We start from the raw sequence: 20,554 nt of genomic DNA on the forward strand, positions 1-20,554 counted from the left end.
TGGGCTTAGATGCTCAGCTGCATTAACCAAACAACATGTTGACGCAAATGAATCTGAAGCTTGCCAGCTCCAGACTCCCTAGAAGGTCAACTTTAAGAATGAAGGGATTGAATGACTTTTCAGACCCTGAAGCCAGGTGACCCAGGCCAGGGATTTATTGTGGGGGACCTCTTATCCTACCCTTCTAGTCTAAAACCCCACTGACTAGCTTTGGAGTCAGAGACTTCCTGGTCATCCTGGAGCAGGGAGAGGGTGGGAGGAAGATTTCCCATGTCCATGGCTAGCCTTGGACTCCATCACCAGTATCCCATCTGCCTGAAATGGTCACCAGGAGCTCGTTTCTTTGAGCCTCCGGGAAGCTCACGTCAAAACGCAAAAGTTACTGGTTGACATGACTTGAGTGATTGCATTTACTGCATGAGCTTAGCTGAGCAAGGTCCTGTGAAGGTAGCAAACTGGGCAAGTTTTGACAGGGTGTGGGGGAGGGGAGGAAGAGAAGGCAGAAGAGAATTTATCAAGGGATGCCTTGTAGAGAGGCCCAACCCAGAGAGGGGAAGGCCCCACTGGAGTACAGGAGGAGGATGTTCAGACAAGGGGCAAAACGGGCTGGAGACACCAACTGGGCGATTGTAGACATCAAAAACCCCGCCTGGCCTACTTGGCTACAGTTGGCCTTCACAGTAAGCATTCACTTTCTCGTCTGTGGCCCTGGGGTATAAGCGAGCTCTGCAGGGATATGGCTGCTCAGGCTCCAGGGGACACAGCTCTCTCTACTGGGAAGAGTTCTGCAATTTTTATCAATACTTGAACTGAGAAACTGAGTGGTATGGCTTCCACCGTAAAGTGCAACTCTGTGGTTCAAAAATGTGCAAATTATTGGGGATTTATTCCATAACAGAAATTATGCTCATTGAGATGTGGCTAATTAATATCGCTGCATCCAGCAGCTAATCAGAGGAGGTCAAGTTCTCTTGGGGATACCCTGTCTGGAGAGTGATACAGTATGCAGAAAGTCCACCTAGGAACATCTACCACAGTCATTCATTTTGTATTCTGATCATGTATCGAATGATGGGAACCGTGGGGGGAGTCTCCAGAGAATGGGGAGAAAAGAATATCCATGACAACTGCATACGAGTCCAGAACAACAGTGGAGTAATTAAAGAGAACTGAGGAGAAAGTGAGGGAATCAGGCAGCATAAGGGAGGTAAGCCAAAAAAAAAAAAAAAAAAAAAAAAAAAAATCAGAAGGAAAGGAAAATCGTTGTGGGTTTGGACTGGTGTGGGAAGGCTTCATGGATGAGGTACGTTGTGATCCAGGAAGGCTCGTCTTCATGGGTGTCTATATCTTTGGGTAATAAAGGGCCTCCTGAATCAGTATCTTTCCACATGTTGGAGGCCCAGGAGCATGACGAGCAGCAGTGGCTATGCGTAATTTTACGAAGCTTGTGCACAAGGATCTAGACATTTCAGAAATGGAAATAAAAGAGTTTCAGAAATGGAATTCCTAGCGCCATATATGGCCTGAGCGTCAGGAGGTGGCTACGTGTGGCAGAGAAGGAAAGAAGGAGGACAGGTAGAGGAAGAGTCCACTGGGGATTCCAAGGGATGGGTGAACGGAATCCATTCCGTCTTTCATGAATTGAATGATCACACATGTACTGAGCACCTACTACTTCTGGGCAGTGTGCAGCATTGAGAATGCCGTGATGCGTGAGACATGGTCCCTGCCTTTGTTAAACTCAGCGTCCCCTGGGGGAAACAGGCATATACGGACACTCAGAGGCTAAAGACCAGGAAGTGCTTTTGCAACATGTACAAAGTGTCACAGGAGACCAACTGAAGGAACAACTAACTGCTGGAAAGAGCTAAGAGGGTTGGGGATGGCTCCCCAAGGTGCAGGTAACAATGGAGCTGATTTCTACAATGACTCGGAATGTACCTGACGGGGTATTCCAGGGAGAGGGAAGCGGCACATGAACGGGAACATGAACTTGGGAAAGAGCGTGCCATGTTAGTAAGAGTGACACAAAAGTTGAGGGAAGCTGGAAACTAGTCAGAATTGACTCGAAGTGACTCTTAAAACACTTTAATGCCAGGCTGTAGAGAATCAGATTTTATGTTGCAGGTGACAGGAAAATCAGTACACATTTTCATAAGACAGTATGGCGACCAGTATTCCATTCAATTCCAAAGAGAACATATCCCAAGCCCTCAAGAGTCTTCCCCTCCCCCCCCTCCATAAATTTGGTGAGGGGCAAGTGGAGAGAGAGGGTGAGGAGAAACATGACCACAAATAGTTCTGATATGAATTTAAAATAGGTTCGTTGTTGTAGGAGAGGCACAAACCAAGGGTTGTGGAAGCAGAGATTCTCAACAGCCCGCCTTTGTCTCTGCCCATTCAGGTCAAAGCAGGCCTGATTTGGAGGACCAGCCCTTTCTCATCAACTTCGTAATAGGACCATGATTCTCCCTCCAACCCCCAGGAGAAGTGTTTTCATCAGGGTCCACAGAGAGTTATGGGGTTTAAGTCGGGATGTCAGCATATGAAAAACACGCAAAAGCCCCCCAGAATAAGCTTGCCAGCTCACCGTCTTGACAGGCCTCCATGCTCTGGCCAGGGGTATGACTCTGGGCTGTGACTCTAGGTTTTCTGTTGGTTTAGATAAAAACTATAATTAGCTGCCACAAATACAGTGAATGTGGGAGGGGCAAGGGGAGACCCGAATGTGAAGTGTTTTCTGGATTCGTTTATTTCTGGCTCCTCGTGTTGCCTCAAGTCTCTGTTCAGCTAAATACAGTTGACGCTTGAACGACACAGGCTTGAACCTTGCGGGCCCACTTATACTCGGATTGTTTACAGCAGGGCGGTATAAACATATTCTCTCTTCCTTATGATTTGCTTAATAATGTTTTCTTTGCTCTAGCTTACTTTATTGTAAGAATACAGTATAGAATGCATATAATGTACAAAACATGGTGCTAATTGCCTGTTCGTGTTATTGACAAGGCTTCCGGCCAAGAGTAGCTATTGGGGGGCGCCTGGGTGGCTCAGTCCGTTGAGCGTCCGACTCCGGCTCACGTCATGATCTCGCGGTTCGTGAGTTCGAGCCCCGCATTGGGCTCTGTGCTGACAGCTCAGAGCCCGGAGCCTGCTTCGGATTCTGTGTCTCCGTCTCTCTCTGCCCCTCCCCTGCTCACACTCTGTCTCTGTCTCTCTCTCAAACATAAATAAACATGAAAAAAGTTAAAAAAAAAAAAAAAAAAGAGTAGCTGTTGGTAGTTAAGTTTTGGGGGAGCCAAAAGCTGGAGGTGGGTTTTCAACCGTACAGGGTTCCATGCCCCCGAGCCCCCACGTTGTTTCAGGGCCAACTATACTTATTTTTCAAATGTAAAGTAACACCCTAGGTGAGCCTGAACTCGATCCTTACAGAATACTCAGGAATTTCATCAGGGTCTCCCCCATCTCCTCCCACCCACCTCTCCCCTGTCCCCAGCAAGCACAGGTTGTATGTCCACACCTGTGCACGTCTTTGAGCAGTGCCTCGGAAACTGGCCAGGTCCCCTTTCAGATCACGGCCAAAAACGTCAGCCCCTCACATCTCACCTGTGAGCACAGGCCCCGGGCCCTCTCTGGGGGAAGGAGCACCCTGCATCAAACCCACCCAAAGGTGTCCCAGAGCCCTTCACTCACAGAAGCCTGGCAGAGAAGTCAAAGCAAGGATGTGGCCACCACACAGACCTTTTGCATGTAATACACGATTTACAGACATCTTTCATCCCCTCCTTTTATTTTCTCTCCTTTTCTTTCTCTCTTGCTCTCTGTTTGACTGAGTTGCCCCAGGGCTGGTGGTTTCAAAACTAGCAGCTGCAAACTTATGAAGGAAAAAAAAAAAAAAACCCAAACCACAAAAACCCTTCTTGTGAAAACTGTGTGTGCCAGTCTAAAAGCGGTAGGCCATGCGGGAGGGAGGCCTGTTAACGTGTCAGGAGGACAGAAGCATGGAGTGTGAAACAGCAGCAGGGTCTTTATAGGGGGGAGGAATTATACGCCTTCAGGTCAGGGGGGGAGTAGGGGACAAGGCAGGAGAGGAGTTTGGGAAGAGGGAGGAGTCCTAGCTGGCCAGGAAAACCCTCAGAGGAATGGCTCCCTGCATCAGCTGAGCTGTCTGAAACAGTCTGGCTTCCCAAATGCAAATCAGACCAGCTGTTACTTCTGGTATCTTCCCGCAGAAGACCCAAGATCCAGCCTCTACTCTAGGTCCACTCAAGGACTTTTGAAGCACACAGTCACATGTGTGACTGTGTCCCAGCTCCTGTCTCAGCCCCGTTCTCCCCAGAGAACACCCACTCGTACTCACCTATGTATTCACACCCTTCAGACCCCACTGATCAAACAGAGAGATACCTCCTCAAACCCAGCCCCAAAGTCCTGCTCTATTGCCAATTTCAACAAATAAGTCCATCTAAGGGAGTGGGGAGTAGAAAGGACATGAGGAGAAATCCCAAGACCCTCTTAGAGAGAGCATCAAGTCCTCGTCTGGCCCAAGACAAAGAAAGTCCTCAGAAGTTTCATTGAGCGTGAGATCTGGAAAGAAGAATTCCCAGAGTTGACATGAATCTGGCCGGGTCTCTTTCTCCTGACTTCTTGCCGTAGCTTCACACTAATACCATCTTCCGCCAGAGCAAACAGGGCACTTGAGTCATTTGGCCAGATCATCGAGAGAATGTCCTTGCACCCTGCTGCGTGGATGGGGAGAGCAGGCCACCCCTAGGCCCACAGACACAGACAAAGGAGGCCCACCCCGAGAGGCCCCTGGGGACAGCACTCACTGCCAGGCACCATGGGATGAGCACAAAAGAGAGGGGCGAGGTACAGCTCGATGAAGAAGACCCAGTGGCCCCCAGCTGTAAAAATAAGGCAAAAGGAATGTCCTGCGAATTTGAGTCTAAGCATTGGAGGAGAAGCAAAGTTGGTGAAGTGATCAAAACTGGGTGGGGTTAATAAGAGAAAGCTTCAAGGAGGAAGTAAGTTCTGAGTAGAGGTTGAAGGAGGGGAGGGACAACGGCTGGGGTAGAGGAGGGGGAAGAGGAAGTGTGTCCTGTGGGGGAGGGTGGTTTGTCTTTGGGAAGGGTAATATTGATTGCATGGTGGCCCTGGGAGCTGTGCCATACTTGAGGCCCTACCTAAAAGTCATATCATTTGGGTACATTTTCAAGGAGGAGGAATACCACTGTTCACTTCCAGTTGGCATGTTGTGTAACGGAAAGACTTTGGAAGGAGCACGGTTTGGAGTCAGGCAGCTCTGAGTTCAAATCTTAGCTCTGCCACCAGTAAGCTGGGTAACCTCCCAAGCTTCACCTTCCTGAACTATGAGATGGAGGAAATTACTTCGTAAGGCCACGCTGGGGGTGAAATGGGATGCGAAAACTTACACAAAGTGCCCGGTTTTGTGCCGGGAAACTAGCAGCTCCTCAAGCAGTAGTGACTGTTGGTGTAGAATTGGTAGCTGATGGATTAGAAAAGCCGCCACAGAAAACTGCTTTCCCCTTCTCCAGGGGAAAGAATCTGTAGGGAATCAGGAGGCCTGGGTGCCAACCGCAGTGGCCAGGCCCCGGTTCAGCCTTTCAGTGCGACGAAGGCACTCAAGACTTGAGTCAGTGCCCACGCGAGGTCTATGGGAGCGAGGTCGTCTGCTTGAGAAGCAGGCACATCCCACCACGTGTGCTAATAGGTGTTTAAAAACCAGCTCTCCAGGTCTGTGCACCTGTTTCCATGATGGAAATCCTCCCGCCGTGGTGGACTTCTAGATCCCTCTGTGAGGTCACGGGATGTGCCGCTGGGGACAGATGTGTGAGGTGAGCTCTCGCCAACCTCTACCCGGCGGCCCGAATCGCAAGGGCTGGCCATGACCACGTCAGAGCAGGCTGGGCTCCCGACCTCCACACCTGCTTGTTTGTTAGGTAGAAGGGTGCAGCACTTGAGGGAGGAGGAGAGGCATCCCCTCTCTCTTCTCTGTCCCGCGTTGGGCAGAAGTAAAGGTTCCCTCCCAGCCCCCACTTCCCCTCAGGACAGTTCCATACTGACTAGCAAGTTCGTTTTCCTCACAGGCTGAAACAGAACAAAACAAAAAAGGGGCTCTGTCCACTGGGCCTTGGGCAGAGTAGCCCAGCAGGGAGAGGAATCCGAAGGGGACAGCCTCAAGTGCCTGTGAGCCAGCGGTGCCACAGACTCGCTCTTCCCCGCAAGTGCGGTGGCCATGGTCTGCCCCTGTGAACACAAGGAAACGAACGAGGCAGTGAGCTTCCAGTTTCCAGTTTAGGTGGCCGCAGGGTCTGGCTTCATCCTTAATGAATTTTCTGGCAGGGGCTGTCACAGAATCAGGGAATGCCGGATCCAGAAAGATCTCAGGAATTGTCTGTGAGTCCCCTTGCTGCCCAGGTGAGGGTACTGGGGTCAGACCCCTCAGCTGTGTCGTACCTAGAACCAGACTTCCCTTTCTTCCCTGCTTCTGGGTGGTTCTCCTGTAGCCTGATGCTCTTACATTGTTTTCTCACATCATCACGTTCATAATTCCTGCGGTCCCTGTGAGCATGAGGTCCTTCGGGCAAGTTCCATGACTTTCCTTTCTTACGTACTGCGCCCCCCCCCCCAGACACCTAGCACAGTTCTGGGGGGACCTGGGGGCCAGCTGTTCCGCAGATCCGCTCCTGCTTGGCAGTAAAGGAACCAATAGGAGGAGTGGTGGGAAAAGGAACAGAATCAGGACAGACCCCCCCCCCCCCCCGCAAGCAAATTCTGTCTTGGGGATTCCCTCCTTCAGTTATAGGGAGTATCTTATTTCGCTCCCCAGTTTACACCAGCTCTTCCTAAAGAGAAGGGAATCCTGTTTTCCTCACATCGGGCTGTTTGGTGTCATCAGCGGGGAGCATCTGTCCCCTGCTAGCCACCTCTGCTTTGTGACCCTGTATACATGAGGACGCTAAGGACACCCAGCCAGCCTCTGCCAAGAGACTTTGTTATGCCGTGTTTAAAAGAAAAAAAGGCAGGAGGGGGGATTAATGGAGTCACAGGAAGTGAGATTATTACATTTATAAACACTGAGCCCGTGTTCACATTTCAGGTGTCCTGATTTATCTCACAGGTGGGAGGGAAGGACTTGCTGGCAACCTTTCACTCAGGGCTCTGAGTCTTGGAACAGGATTTCCTCTGCAAATTGTCGAAGATCAGATAAAAGTCTTAATCTCAGGCGCACACAGCCGCAGGCTTTGGCCCCTGCCACTGTGTGCTCGACTTTCAATAATGAGTCTCAATAATGGTTTGAGACTCAGTACGGTTAAAGAGGTGGGAAAGAAAAGGATCGGGCTGGAGCTATATGAGGGTTTCCCCGGGCACTCTGCATCCACTAAGGACTCCTGAACGAGTACTGGGCTCAGCACAACATGGGTCCCTTTTTTCACTGCCTTTGGCCTCCATGCACCAAGTAGAAAGCACACAAAAACAGACTCGAATACCTACCCCCTTTTTTGGAAGGACAGAAACCAGAAGCATTCGCCTCTGCTTCTTGGGCTGGGTCCTTCTGAGCCAGCCTGGAGGCACACGTCCCAAGCATTGGCTGGCGGGTCTGTGAGGTTGGGAAAACGTTTAAACTGTCCTCCAGAATGTTTGCGCTAAGGGGATGCCTATTTTTTTCACAATGCATCGTGTAAGTTTCACGTCTTTTCAGCATAGGAAGAACCAAGACCACATTTGTGAAGCGGCACTGTGTTAGAGGTTGCTCTGAGGAACGATAGTGAGCCAGCTGCCCTCTGAGCAGTTCAAGTCCCAGATAGAGAGTATATTAATCATGTTGAATGAGGCAGTCAACTGAGTTAGCACAAAGAGTGGAAAATCCTGAAATCAGGGTCTATACTCCCCAGGAGTTTGCCTGATCTAAAGTCCCACCTTGACTTCATATTCTTACTACCTCAGCTAGGACTCCCTTATTATAGAGTCAGTTATGTGGGTGCTGTGCCGAAAGCTTTACTCGGATTCTCTCACTGAATCTTCACAACCTCCTTATCCCCATTTTACAGATGAAAACCTGAGCCTCAGAGCAGTTTCCTGATTTGCTCAGAGTCACCCAAGCGTGCACCTTCGACCAAAGCATTTACCCCCCCACCCTTTGTGGGACCAGTATTTCAACAGCTCACTGTTCCTAATGCTCATCCCCGTGTTTATTCAGCAGGTGGCACAGGGCCAATCAGAGCAGCCGAAAGCCGCAGCCCAGCCCGAGAATATGCGTTTTAGTCTAGAGTTCGATGAATTCCAAGGAAGTCACATCCAAAGCCATGAAGAATAACTCTGCTCTGAGGGAGGAGCTAGAACGAGGGCCCTTTTTCCTTTCCTTCCGACTGCTCCTGTTTAAGAACAAAAGTGTTCTGTGGTGCCGGGGCCCTGCAAGCCTGGGTACCCACGGCTTTTCTGTTGGCTCTGCCCTAGTAGGATTCCAGGGAGCTAGAGCAAGGGCTGTGTGAGGGCTACACTATCAAGGGGTGGACTTACTTATTTGCCAGGAGAACTTAAGGGGTCGAGGAGAGGGGGTAGGGAGCAAAGTCTAATTAATGAGTTTCAGGGGAAACTCAATCTATGGAATGAATGATTTTCCCAGACGGGTGGTATTTAGAGGCTCACGAAAATCCTGCATTTTTCCATGGCTGTTTCCCATCCTTTCTGAGCCTTGGCTGAATGGATCCGGAAATCCTTTGGAAAAGAAAACGTGCTGGTCTGTTCACCTTGAAAATGAAGAAACCAAAAAGGCGTAATGTCCCTCTTCCTTCTCAGGTGGATTGATTACTTTTACAAGCACCTCAGGAAGCCCTGCAGAAAAGGCAGATGCCATGTCCTGTCCCAGTGAAGAAGTTCATAATAATCTGTGCAAAACAGCACCCTGGGATAAACACAGTGTGGCTATATATATACCCTTGGCCGTTTCCTGCTGCTCTTGAAGCTTGTGCAGGCTCGAAGGTAGGGTGAGGCTGTGACCATAAGCCACACGGTGACATGTACATTAGCCATGCCCTCTGCTTCCTGTGCTGCTGACAACCTGGGCTGGATTAGCCCAGCACTGCTGGGGGACTGCCCAAGGGGAAGAAGCCCCTGACACTTGACCTTGTGGTGTCTCTGAGGTGTGCTCTTGTCTTCTCTGGGTTCAGGTTGCCAAGCTGCAGATAGATGTTGGTGAGAAAAACACCAAAGAGCCAGCAGGCATGTCCCACCAGGACGGTCTGCTTGTGGAACTTTTGCACCTCAACAGAAGAGGTCAAGTACAAAAGGGTGGTTAGTTAGCAAAGGAGCGGCCCTCTTGCTGTTAAAGGGACAGCATCAGTAAAACACTTTCTGAGCGAAGTTGTGTTAAAAATCACTTGGCAGGACCCCAGGGTCGCAGCCACGTGCTAGAAACCCACAGCGCTGGAAATAGTAACCATGATTTGAACTGCAGAATCACCTCTCATTTTAGGATTTCAAAATGCTCAAGCAGACATCTCACAGTGTAATTTTGGAGTGGCAAACGGGACGCCCGCTTTATGAAACAGTGAATTAAGGCACCAAAACATGCCGAGACTTGTCCTAAAACCTAGAGTAAGTCATAAGAGACCAGAATAAAGCTCGCAGCGCCCCCCACCCCCTTTCTCCACCCACCCAGCCAGCGGTCAGCATGTTTTTCTGTCACACCCTCCTACTCCTTTAGGAGACTGTGGGGCACAACCTTGCACTGTTCAGAAGCTTTTCAGGAAACCCTGATGTGTAGACAGAACCGCTGTGAGTCTACATCACTTGGACCCACATGTCCTGTGCCAGTCGCTGGATTAAAAAGTCTGTGATTCACTCAGGCAGCAAGTTTTGATTGAGTGCTTACTGTCTGCCAGGCGTTGTGCTAAGTCCTAGCTGTGCAGGTAAACGAAGGAGACCAGACACCCTGCCCTCGTAGACTTTTAGTCTAGTGGCGGGAGAGACGTCAATCACACTTCTGCACAAATGAATATTGTGAGTAGAAATGTGGTATGAAGGAAGAGGAAAAAGGTAGAGTGTCCTGAAAAAGAACTTAAGGCTGGATATCGTTGAGATGGGACCTCTCAAGGAAAGCCTCCCCCCCCAAGAGATAATATTTCCACATAAGTAATAAAGATGGGAGGAAGGACTATGCAACCTTGCTTCCAACACCTACCCAAAGCAGGTTATGATTCTAAGAAGCAGCTAGTTTCAAAAATAAATAAATAAATAAATAAATAAATAAATAATTGCTGTCTGTCTTGAGCGTGCCTCCCTCTTGAGATAGTTTGAGTGGTTTACGGCAGGAAAGGAAAAGAAAGTGAGACCTATAGGGAGGTAGGGTCCTCCAGTGACCTGTGGTGAAGATACCATTAGGGCATTTCATTGCTTCCAAAACGTGGCTGAGGGATGTTCAAAGGGGTTTGTTTTACGCAACAGGATCCTGTGTTCAAAATAGTGTGGTAGGGCGCCTGGGTGGCTCAGTTGGTTGAGCATCTGACTCTTGATTTTGGCTCAGGTCATGATCCCAGGGTCCTGGGAGCCCCACATGGGGCTCTGTGCTGAGCATGGAGCCTGCTTAAGCTTCTCTCTCTCCCTCTCCCTCTGCCCCCTCCCTGCTTGCGCACTCTCTCCTCTCTCTCTCTCAAAATAAAAATAAAAATAATTTTTTTTTAAATAGCGTGGCAAACTCTGGGTTCTAGAAACATACCAAAACCTCTTTGCCTCAGGATTGATCAGAACGTTGCATGTGCTAATATAGCTCATGAACCTGTAAGGAAAGGAGAGGAGCAGTGTCTTCTGCAGCTCTTTCCAAACAAATGCGATACTGGAACAGTTTGTTCACTGAGCACCTAACATGGGTTCGGAGATTTGTGTCTGCCTAAGACTCACTTGGGGACGGTAAAGAGGACTGGCTCCTGGGCTTGGCTCCTGAGATCCTAATTCACTAGGTCTAGAATGGTCTCAGGAAGCTTTTATTTTTAAAAATTTTATTTTTAAAAATTTTAAAATAAAATACACCAAGTTCAGGAGCCAGGCTTCCAGAGAAACTAACCAGGCTAGTACCCTGAGGAACACGTCAGCAGCTCTATTCATTTCCAGGACAAGCTTTCTGAACAGAGCTAAGTTATTGTTTTTATATATATATATATATATATATATATATATATATATATATATATATAATTATATATAATTATATTATTATATATATATTATATATTATATATATTATATATATAATAATATACACATATACATATCTATATACACATATATACACACATATGTGTATATAGATATGTATATGTGTATATATACACGTACATATGTATGTGTATGTGTATGTGTATGTGTATGTATGTGTATATACATACGGTGACGTATGTATATATACACGTACATATGTATGTATATATATGTACGTGTATATATACGTATATACATACACGCATGTATATACAACAACAACGGCAATAATAATTAGAAGCAAAGTGAGTAACAGACCACAAATCCGACCTTAGTCTACAATCTGTGGAGTGTCTCACGTCAAGCTACAAAGACCACATTTGTCCTTTCGGACTTGGTGGGCAGGAACGTCATGTGTGGTAGAAGGCTGAGAATTCCTGACACTGTGCAAATACAGGATCCAGCAGAATGTTTTCTGATGTGCCCATCTGTCTTTGTCTAATTAGCCGCTTCTCTTTGGCCGCCTCCCGTCCTTTCAGATGGAACAAAGGTACCCAGAAAGACACATCTTAATGCATTCATATGCAAAGAAGTTTGTGTCTTATTTTCTCTCCCTCTTGTCCTGGGCCCAGGAGAATGAAAAAGCCTGGGGGGACCGGTGCTTTTCAGAGGCGTTGGCTCCCACAAGCTCCGCCTATCTGGGTTGTGATCAGCATAATGGGAGGGTGGCGGGTGGGAGGGGGAGGGGGGGGCCTGAGCATATGACCATGACCGGAGCTTGCTGTTGAGATGCAAGGGTTCAGATTACTATTGCCTAAGCCTCAGCAGCCTCCCAGAGCTCCAGGCTCCACGCTGCAGACAGAAAACACCTTTGCAGTCACACACCAAAAAAAAATTCTAATACCATCTGTCGGAGATCTGACCAGGTTCGAGGAGACACAGGACGTGAGAAGGAGGCTGTAGAAAGAGGAGAATGTGAGCAAAACTAGCGTTCTCCTTCACATTAAAACAACCCTGCCTTGTCCTTCTCAGAACATTCTTTGGCCCGAAAATTTAGAGACAGGGCCATACTTGTGCATGTGCAGAGACCGGGATTTTCACAAACGGCAGGTCTAGGGGTGAGTGTTGTGTAAGAACCCATATAAAGGTGCACGATTGAACCTGTTCAAAAGTTGGGGATGATTGTCACTGAAACGAGGATGGGAGGAAGGAACGAGTGACATCTCTCCAAAGATAGCTGCACATGAAAGGCGTTTGTCCTTCTTACCCACGAGGTCTGCCTCTTGGTGCGTTTTGCTGGGTTTGCACTAATGCTCTGGCTGGTGGTCATTTGCTCTCGGTGGCCAGTTTCACTTCCTAGTTTTGCCGAAATGGCAGTGAGGCCTGTTGCTTGGGCCTGCTGTGTCACTGAAGGAAGTGTGCAGTTTTAAAATGTCAAAGCCAGCAGCCTCGTGTCCAGTGCGTGCCATCAATCAGCAAGTGTCCCTGGGCCTCTGATGAGCCCACTGCTCATTAAAACGGTGACTAGCAGATAAAAATCTCACCTTAACGCTCACCTACAGTCTCACGAAGGCGGCAGGATTACAAAGCAAAGAAAAATGGTGTCACTATAAACAATTAAACGTACTCACTGCCGGTGTGTTTTGGGGCAACGAATGCATTAGAGAAAGCGTAGCCCCATGGAAAGCCTGGGTTTCTGGCATCTGGGGTGCTGGGCTCGTGTTCTTGTACTTAGCAGCTTTGTGACCAGGAATGAGGTCTTACCCTTGCAGAACCTTCCTTTCTTCATCCACAAAATGGGGAAGGGGAATAATACTACCTACTTCCCCATGAATTATGGTATTAAATAAGATCATAGGTGTGGGAAGGCTCCTATTAAGATAAATGTCTTGAACTATAAAATAGTCTAAAAATCCCAGTTATTATTATTGCTAAAATCACAGTATGGAGGGAAATAAGTGTAGAAGATACATCTTCTGCCATTTCCATTAAAAAGACAGAGACAGGGGCTCCTCAGTGGCTCAGTCCGTTGAGCAGCCAACTCTTGATTTCAGCTCAGGTCATGATCTCATGGTTCCTGAGAACAGGCTCTGTGCTGACAGCATGGAGCCTGCTTGGGATTCTCTATTCCTCTGTCTCTGCCCCTCCCTTGCTCTCTCAAAATAAAATAAACATTCAAAAAAAATAAAATAAACATTAAAAAAAAAAAGAGAGAGAGAGAGACCGACAGACAGACAGACAGAGACAGAGAATGAGCTGAGTACAGGAATTAAACTAGCCCAAGTCTTTGTTCTGGCCCCTTGCTCTATGCTTACATTCCTCCATAATAACTTAAAGGTAATTAATAATGGCTATCATTTGTATCGAAGGATTTAAGATGAATTTATTTCTGAGATTTGGAGAAATCCCAGAAAATAAAGTACTTCCTAAGATAGCATTTGGTTTTCATTTTCAGAGAGCTGACCTCTAATTTAGGAGAATTTTGTGGATGTGTAGTTGGTATAATTCCTTCACAGATCAGTTTGATAGTCAAAAATTATCATAATGACAATCAGTAGTATTATTAGGTCTGTAGACAAGATAGGCAAATAAAAGGTCACACTGTAACACCCATGTGATTGTGATTTACTAGGTAGTTGAATGAACCAGGCGTCTGAATTTGGCTGTATTGGGAGAATAAATAGTGAACTGCTTATGAATTTCATCGGCCTTTCTCAGCCTTCCCCACCCTTACATGCCAGGTCCCCTTAGAAATTTATGATTCCTGCAAACAGAAAGTAGTATTAAGAATAAGATGTTTAAATTTTTTTCCTTTAAGGGTCTCATGTGCTGGTCTGAGAAATTGTTTAACCTGACTTTACAGGGAGGACCTTGGAAGGAATAGGACAAAGGACAATGGAAATAAGCCAGGGGGCCCCTGGGTGACTCAGTCAGTTAAGCATCTGACTCTTGATTTCGACTCAGGTCATGATCTCATGGTCCCTGGGTTCGATCCCCAAAGCGAGGAGCCTGCTTGGGATCCTCTGTCTCCCTCTCTCTCTGCCCCTCCCATTCCCTCCAAAATAAATAAATAAACATTAAAAAAAAAAAAAAAAAAAAAAAAAAAAAGCAAGCAACTGGAAATGGGGAGCAGTTGATCCTGAAGTTCCCTAATACTTCCACCCTCATCTGGTATCCAGGGGCCAAATCTCAGTTCCTTGGGCATGACCAAGGAGGCTGTCTATTTGGTTTAGCAGTGAGACCTTACTATTTAAACCCTTTGCCCAACCCCACTAAACAGGAAATGCAAGCTGCTAGAGCTTAACATGCAACCACTCCTCAGGTCCCCAACCCCCACTCCCTCCCGGGGTAAGTACATTGTTCTTTCTTTCCATTATGATGAGCTGCACACATTCATGTAATACGTGCAAGGCTGTCAGTTAGCAACTGTTAGAAAAAGAAGACCTGATAAGAATTCTTACAGTCAGGAATCTCAGACTCAGGAAACTTCCCACAAAGGGCGTAACATGAGTTGATAAGCTACAGCTTTTGATGGTGGCATTAGCACTCTGGCTTCTGAAATCCTCAAGATGGGTGCCTATGACACTCTTGTCATGCTTGAAATTCTCATTGTTGGCTTGATATCCTGAATCCTTTTGTCACTTGAGCAACCTTGAGAATGTGGGAACCTGGAGAGGTTTGGTGAGATACACCCATTTCGGACACGCCCAAGACATGCCAGGTACAGATAAAAATCTCCAGTGTAGCTGAAACATCCAAACACAGAGCTTATGGCTAATGGTACACCTCTAAACCGTGTTGTTCACTGGCTTTCCAAAGCGAGTGCTCATCGAATACTGTATGTACGATCGAAAGAAGACTAGAAAGAATGGATATTTTTCTGACTCTAGAAAAGACAGATAGCTACCATGTTGTCTATATGCATACTTTCTGCTATAACACTATTTGCATGAGTTAAATATTTATAGGGCAATATTTAGTAGTTTTCAAAACGCATTCTAATTTGTCGGTATTTGTGCGTGTGCAGGTGTGTGTGGGAGACCATGAAAAAGACTATGATGTCTTGCCATTGGGGAGTAGAGCCTGACTCAGCACCCCAAACAAGGCCAGACCCCAGTTTGCATTCCAAAGGATGGTACTAACCGGACGATAACGCTGAGGCTTCCTTCCCATGCTCAAGCAAACATTTTCAGAAGGGTCTATACATCTATATAAAAGAGTATGGGTAATCTTTCTGAGCTCAAGAGTCATATTTCTCCAGTAGATTTAACTCTTAAATGGACAAGACCCTTTCAAACTGAATTTGTTGAATCCAACCACTACATCACTATGTAGTGATGATGGTGTGGACCCTCCATGGGAGCAGAAGAAAGGCCACCTGATATAGAACAGACAGAAAGAATGAGACCTGGGGACCAGCACAGCTCTCTCCCCTCATCTGTAAAATGAGGTAAAATGAGGCTATAAACTCTTTGACCTACCTTGGAGCGTTATCTTCAGGACCATGCTAACTGGGAGCTGAAACACAAAAACAAAAACAAAGCCCAAAAAACAGAATACACAGCACAAAGCAAGTCATTTCTGAGTGAGACTCATCCAATAGATAACCAGTGAGGCCTGTTTCACGTCTCTCTAGATGGCCTCCACCACACCTGAGCACTGGCCATCTGCAACATGGTGCCTTGCCAACGTTAGTGAGTTCTACAGCTTGAATGAACCCTTGGTAGGAATTTTGGCCAGGCCCCAGTCTCTGAACCACGAACTCCGCCATGAACAAGATGTTATTTTTTGTAACCCATCGTTTAAAATTAATTTTTTAAAAAAATTTTTATGTTTATTCATTTCTGAAAGACAGAGAGAGACAGAGCACAAGCAGCGGTGGGGCGGAGACAGAGGGGGACACAGAATCTGAAGCAGGTTCCAGGCTCTGAGCTGTCAGCACAGAGCCCGACGCGGGGCTCAAACTCACGAATCATGAGATCATGACCTGAGCCGAAGTCGGATGCTCAACGGACTGAGCCACCCAGACGCCCCTAAAATTAATTTCTAATGAAAGAGATAATACATATAATATATTCCTTTAAAAAGCTCAAATAGCAATGAAGTAAGAACCTCCTTACCTCACCGTACACCCCTCCCCTCAGTCTTACTCGCATCCTAAATGTGGCCATTGAGGGTTTATTGAGGTTCCTGGGATAGATCATGCAGATGATGCATCACCTTTTCCCTCAGGAAACTATCTTTTAGGCTGAGTTCCAATTACTTTTGCTGTGATGTTACTGGCGAGGCTTTTGTGGAGGGTTTACTTTCTATCCAACTGCAAATCATCAATATGATGTACGTAATGTGGAGGCCTTGACAATAGGAGAAGAATTGCTTGATAAAAACTTGTGTGGAAATAGCTTGTGATCTGTAGGGACATGAATAGCCAACAGTCGTTCCCTGAGCTACAGACTCTCTCCCATCAGCACCATAGGACATTGGAGCTGGGAGAGATAAGTGTAGCCAGGTTCTACCCTTGAGCTTTCCATCTTAGTCTTAACAAGGAACATCAATGTTTTACCATAATACTGTCATTGTGGTTGTGCAATTTTTAGAGAAATGTGCTCATGGGGAGCAAACACTCTCCATGCTTCCTTTGCCCTTCTGCCTTACATACCATCTCTCCCACTCCTTCATTTTATGGAAGGGGAAATGGAAAATCGGAGAAGTAATCCTTGCTCAAGAGCCCATGGCTGGTCAGTAGTGGAGAGAGCAGAGCTCTGGATCCCATGTTTCTGTTCCAGTGCGCTTTCTACTCTACGCTATTTCTTTTACATGTGTTTCTTGCGAATATCCCATACTAAGAAATGAGGTATAAACAATGCACTGAAATATGAGACAGCCGCGTCTCTGCCTTTCTTGCATTAGTCAAGTGTTTTAAAGCTCAGAGCTCATCCCCTGCCACCCAGGCTTTCCAAATGCTTCTAGGTGAGATGCCCAGATTCAAGACCATTTCCATTTCTGAGTGTTCTTCTATCTGCTGAGCCTCTGTGTGGGCTACAATGAATAGGAAAAAAATCTGATTTGGACTCCTGGAACCCCCACTTCAAGCTCTGTGACATGGGACAAGTCATATCACCTAGCTCAGGCTCAGTTTCTTTACTTGTCAACCATTAGAGTGTTGTCAGGAGGGCCCGATAACATAATACACATGAAAGCATTTTAGAAAAGAAAATACTACAAGGCAGTTGCCATTGTTATAAATCTTTGGCTCATCCTCTTGTGTCCAGGTCTGAAAATATCCCCTCCACTGATGTCTGAACAGCAGAAAAATGGAACAAAGCAAAGACCCAGGGCTGCATTTGTACTCTGGAGTCCCCTCTATTATAGTATCTGTGTTGGGCTTTCCAGTGTGTAGGTCGAAACAAAACAAAACAAAAAAGAAGAAGAAAAAGCTGCAGCAAATACTGCTTGGTTTTGCATTTTCCCTTCTGTTTTCTGATTAGAGTCTCTATGGCCTGTGAGTGCAGAGAGAACCTCAAAAGATTGTGTTTGCTGCAGATAAGCACCAAACTCGATGTTTATCAGCACTTATCTCCTGCAAACTCACTCTCTGGAGGCTTCAAAGACCGGGGAGATCTCTCAGCCTTGTTCTGAGGAGAAGCAAGCTCCTGCAGGGCTCAGCAGCAGGTGTGGTCCAACTTGCTCCATCCCTTGGAACGTGGTTGTCTTGTTCCTCCACATGCAAAAGAAGGAAGCAGAGGGTTTACCCAATGCCTGGGGATGGGTAGTGGGGTAAAGGGAGCAGCAGCAGAAAAGGAGTGTTTTGAAACCAGCCCAGAAAGGCTGAGCAAGTAGGTGAGGTGGGGGAGGGGAAGGAAGGCTATGTATCTACCTGCCCCCACCCATCTCAGGACTTCATCTGCCAGACAAACCCATCACACCTTCAAAAGGTGTTTGAATTCCCTTCCTGCTCCCAGCTCACCACCCCCTACCATCTTTGGGTGCGCCCATTAGTCTGTATTCAGAGGGGTTGTTGGCAGGGAGTGGGACAGTGGGAGGGGGGAGGGGGTGGGGGGGGGAATGGGGGAGCCAGCATTTTATTAGGCTGTTGAATTTGATTTATTAGGGGGGAAAAATCCTTCGCTTGCTTGCCACACAGGTTATTCTCAAAGTGAAAACTCTATTTTACTTTGAAAAAAAAACATGGCGAAAGTGCCTACAGTTATGAATGGAGCTCTTTGTTACCTTCCAGATCGACAAGACAGACTGTTTGGTTCATGTCTGTGCACTAGCAAAGGAGTGTGGGGGCCTGGGAGACAGATGTGGCCTTAATTGCATGGAAATATTAGAAGATCGTTAAGCCATTTTGACAGGATTTTCCTCTTGCTGCAGGAGCAAAGGGCCACGTCTGAGCTGCATCGGGTCTGGCCAGACCCTCCAGCTGGGCCTCTTGTCCCCGCGTGTGAGAGACACATGGGCCTTGATTCACTTGCCCCGATAGTAGAAGGAAATAGATGCCTCCTTGCTATCGACGTCTATGCATGGCTGTGCTCCACGAGTGCAGAGAGTAATCCCCCAAGAAATCCTCAGACCCAAGGTGGGAGTTGGAAGAGAAGCTGTGTATTGAAATAAATATTTGGGAGTGGGTGAACACATGCACACGAAGGGAGAGTGATCGGGCTGTCTCTAAACCGACGGGTGTTCTCTCTAAAGCTCTCGAGGGACCCACCTAGGATCTGAACGATTTACTGAAAGAGTACATCTGTTATCACAACAAATAAGGGTATTTAACGACGACAGTTTTCCATCTCTTCACTTTTCCCTTTGGAGTTTACATTTGGTGCTTATAGAATAATTCCATTGAGAGTGTTGGGAACGAGTCAGAGAAATCTTAGAACAACGTTGGGTTGTCAAATAACAATACCTGGTAAATATGGTGGCTCTGGTCTCTCCTTGCCTGGATCCCCTCCTCTCCTCCTTGCCCCATAATTTTCTGTGTGCCTAGAGAACACAATTTTTTTTTTCCCATAAGCCTATATTAAAATAATTATGAGGACTGATCTGCTGGGAGGGAAGGGGAAACCCCCTCTAAAACTACAGTGTGGGAAGCCCTTTGGGTTACAAGAGTGAATGTTTTAGAGCAAGTCTTTCTCAACCATCAAATGTGGACAGTAGAGACGTGGAGTGAATTAGTATTATACAATCCTCCCTTCAGAGGGGTGAGGTCATGGTCACGTGGAGCATCGTAATGGTCAGATGGGGCTGCGCTGGTGGCTCATGGCTTAGACGATGTTTGAACCACAGCCTGGGAGAGACGGGGACAGGGTGACCAGAAAGGAAGGGAGGGAGAGAGGAGGGAGAGAATGTGCAGCAGCAGAGATCCTGTTTTCATGCAAATGTTGTTGTTAACCTAAAGGGAAAAAGGGAAGGGCGACCAGGCAGCATTGGCACACCAGAGCCCCCAAGCTGTGCTAGTCGAGTGCTGCTCTCCCAAGGGCTGGACCTTCGAGAAGCACCAGGGATGTGTTACAAGGCCAGGAGCGCACAGTCTGCAAGCTCCGGTTGAACGTAAAATCACCAGGCCACTCAGACGTGGGCTCTGGGTCTCCGAGGAGAGGCAGAGTTTGCCTTCCAGCCAGTCAGGATACAGGGGCACCTTACCGCTGCTTTTTCCAGATCACTGGAGATCTAGGTATCTCGTTAGAGGACCCTGCAGAGAGAGCCACAACTCCATTTTACTAAATGGAGAACGGTGCCCTTCCAAATCTCTTGGGAACAGCCTTTGAGGGTGGTGGCGGCGAGTCTATGCCCCCTTCTCTCTGCTATATGCTCTTCAGAGGATGAGATGAAATGTTGAGGTCCTAGCTGGCTATTTATGACCAGGAAAGTCCCTGCAGTACATTTGTTGATAGTCGATGAAGTGTTAACGCCCTGCCCCTCGGCCACATTCCTGCTCAGTTCACTGCTTGCCTCCCTCTCTGAAATCCCCCTGCCTTGACAGTTGGTTGGGCCATCTCTCAGTACTTCACGTCCTGCCACCTTCTCGGGAGGCAGTGGCTCAGCTGCTTTATTGCTTTCTGGAATGCTACACGTGGCAGAAGACACGGTCCATTGTTACATGAGCTGTGGTAAAGTGACAGGGCGGGTACCTTACCCTTTCCAAAATTCTTTTATGAGCCTCGTTCTTATTTACTTTAATCCTCACAGCAGACCGTAATTCCTGCCGTATTAAGTTCAGGATCTTCTCTCCCCCTCTCCCTCTCTCACTACACCCTCCCCCTCCCCCATCTCCAGCCCCACCCCGAGGCACAGGCTGTGATTACACAGCAGATTTGGAGCTGCTCCTTGC

At 47.3% G+C, this 20,554-nt stretch overlaps 1 protein-coding gene across 5 annotated transcripts in view; it reads left to right on the forward strand.

Moving 5' to 3' along the window:
* Positions 1 to 20,554, forward strand: part of FLI1 (Fli-1 proto-oncogene, ETS transcription factor) — a 130,380-nt gene that overhangs the window by 37,144 nt on the left and 72,682 nt on the right. The gene's annotated exons all lie outside the window — the stretch shown is intronic.

Source organism: Leopardus geoffroyi, chromosome D1, assembly GCF_018350155.1.
Source record: "Leopardus geoffroyi isolate Oge1 chromosome D1, O.geoffroyi_Oge1_pat1.0, whole genome shotgun sequence".
Taxonomy (NCBI): Eukaryota; Metazoa; Chordata; class Mammalia; order Carnivora; family Felidae; genus Leopardus; species Leopardus geoffroyi.